At 56.0% G+C, this 2,500-nt stretch overlaps 1 non-coding gene across 1 annotated transcript in view; it reads left to right on the forward strand.

The window, feature by feature from the left end:
- The first annotated feature begins 1,986 nt into the window (after window positions 1–1,986).
- The window catches only part of LOC126434421 (small subunit ribosomal RNA), a 1,910-nt gene continuing 1,396 nt past the window's right edge, over window positions 1,987–2,500 (forward strand). Inside the window, exon 1 of the ribosomal RNA XR_007579216.1 lies at window positions 1,987–2,500. This exon is cut by the window's right edge and continues 1,396 nt beyond it. This is a non-coding gene — a ribosomal RNA (small subunit ribosomal RNA).

The raw sequence follows: 2,500 nt of genomic DNA on the forward strand, positions 1-2,500 counted from the left end.
CTTAACCTAACCTATATTGTCCCTTAACCTAACCTATATTGTCCCTTAACCTAACCTATATTGTCCCTTAACCTAACCCATATTGTCCCTTAACCTAACCCATATTGTCCCTTAACCTAACCCATATTGTCCCTTAACCTAACCCATATTGTCCCTTAACCTAACCTATATTGTCCCTTAACCTAACCCATATTGTCCCTTAACCTAACCCATATTGTACCGTAACCTAACCTATATTGTACCTTAACCTAACCTATATTGTACCTTAACCCAACACACGTTGGGCCTTAACCTGCTCTGTAATTGTCATACGACGCGTTAAATTAGTGTAGTGTTGCCTAACTGCAACCCCCGCAATATAGTTTGCTACTCGCACTGCCCGGTCCCCAGAGTATCGCTTCATGTTAAACACCTTGCAGCTATACACTGTAATGCGGATGGCAGCAGGACGTACATGCTCAATGCCCTTCGCAGTTGTTCATTGGCATTCGCATGGCGAAGCACAGCCTACGTTGTGGTACGGCTTGTGTCAACTGTCCGCTGATGTTGTACGTCCAAATCACACACTGTACTGCACATTGGTCCTCATGTACTGAATGATACATCGTGGTACATGTGTGACCGTACCACGACTGCGCCAACAACGGCGAACCATACGGTCCAAATATTGTGCACTCAGCTACGTGTCGTCTCCCTATAAGAGCTGGATTGAAGTATGGTATGCCGTGGATGGCGATCAGCATGAGCCGTCTGTTGATGTAGTGGCGCGTGTTGTCAGACGTAGTCGTCTCTTCTCACACACCGTGATAGCATGGTGCACTGCGTTCCACATCTGCGACATGCGACAGAGGCCGGTTGACAGTCGTTCGCGCAATGGACATCGCATACGTACGGGGGCCACCTTCCACGTGTTCGCGAAGCGTGCACATGTTGTTGCGTGTATGTGGGCAGACATAGTGTGTCGTGACACCTGACACAGGCATGCAACAATCGTTGAATTTGCAAATGGCGATGGACGTCTACGTTTGCTGGTGACGTTACGCAAATGAAGAACTGGTAAACCGTTGTGGTGCGGTTGTTCTCGCTAGAGGTGAATCAGTGATGGCGACGATCGGTTGAGCTACCAACCGGTTGTTTCAGCGATACCCACCATGCCCACGAACGTGAATGGCATGTGGGTGTGAAGCGATACGCGGCGGTGGCTGGGTGGGACCGTCCCCGGCCGGTGAGGGGGGGCCTCCCGGCGTGCTGGCCGCGCGGTGCGTGGGCGCACGCGCTACAGCCGGCTGGTGGGGGCGGCCAGTGGCAGGCGCGCCGGCCGACGGAGGCGGCAGGCGGCGCAGCTGCGCGCCGGCGCACCCTGCACGCGGCGCCGTGCGGCCAAAGTAGGTCCTCGCGGGCCCGGTGCGAAGCGCGGTGGACATCTGCAGTGTGCTGGTCCGATTGAGGACTGTGTGCGCTGAGGATGCGCCGCCGCCCGGCGCTCGGCGCCGCGACGCCGTCTGCTGCTCGGTCGCCTCTGCGGTTCTCGCAGGTGGATTGTATCGCAGCTGTGCGGACGTGTTGGCGCGTGCGCTGTGCTGGGAGAGTTCGCTTCGGCACCCAAGTGGGGCTTTTGTCCTTCTGTGGCGCTGGCGTTGGAGCTGCCGGCCACCGTAGGTGGCGCGTGTTGTCTCCCGCCGGCAATGCCACGACAGCACGCTCCCGGGCCTCTGTCGGCAGCGGCAAGCTCAGTTGGGAGCACGGGTGGTCGCACCTAAAGCGTCTACTCGCCAAACTCCGGGCGATTGCGCCTCTCTCGAACCCGACCAAGTACTTAGGACGGCGCTGCGCGCCGCCGGGACCTGAGAGGGTTTCGAGGTGTATTGTGCAGGGGAGCTCAGCCTCCTCCTGTTTGCAGAATAATTGAGCGGACGCTTGCGTGTTCGCGCGGGCCCCCGGGACACACTCCCGGGCGGCCGGCTGCTCAGCTCTAGTTGACGCAGCTCCCTGGTTGATCCTGCCAGTAGTCATATGCTTGTCTCAAAGATTAAGCCATGCATGTCTCAGTACAAGCCGCATTAAGGTGAAACCGCGAATGGCTCATTAAATCAGTTATGGTTCCTTAGATCGTACCCACGTTACTTGGATAACTGTGGTAATTCTAGAGCTAATACATGCAAACAGAGTCCCGACCAGAGATGGAAGGGACGCTTTTATTAGATCAAAACCAATCGGTCGGCTCGTCCGGTCCGTTTGCCTTGGTGACTCTGAATAACTTTGGGCTGATCGCACGGTCCTCGTACCGGCGACGCATCTTTCAAATGTCTGCCTTATCAACTGTCGATGGTAGGTTCTGCGCCTACCATGGTTGTAACGGGTAACGGGGAATCAGGGTTCGATTCCGGAGAGGGAGCCTGAGAAACGGCTACCACATCCAAGGAAGGCAGCAGGCGCGCAAATTACCCACTCCCGGCACGGGGAGGTAGTGACGAAAAATAACGATACGGGACTCATCCGA

This window comes from Schistocerca serialis, unplaced genomic scaffold, assembly GCF_023864345.2.
Source record: "Schistocerca serialis cubense isolate TAMUIC-IGC-003099 unplaced genomic scaffold, iqSchSeri2.2 HiC_scaffold_1188, whole genome shotgun sequence".
Taxonomy (NCBI): Eukaryota; Metazoa; Arthropoda; class Insecta; order Orthoptera; family Acrididae; genus Schistocerca; species Schistocerca serialis.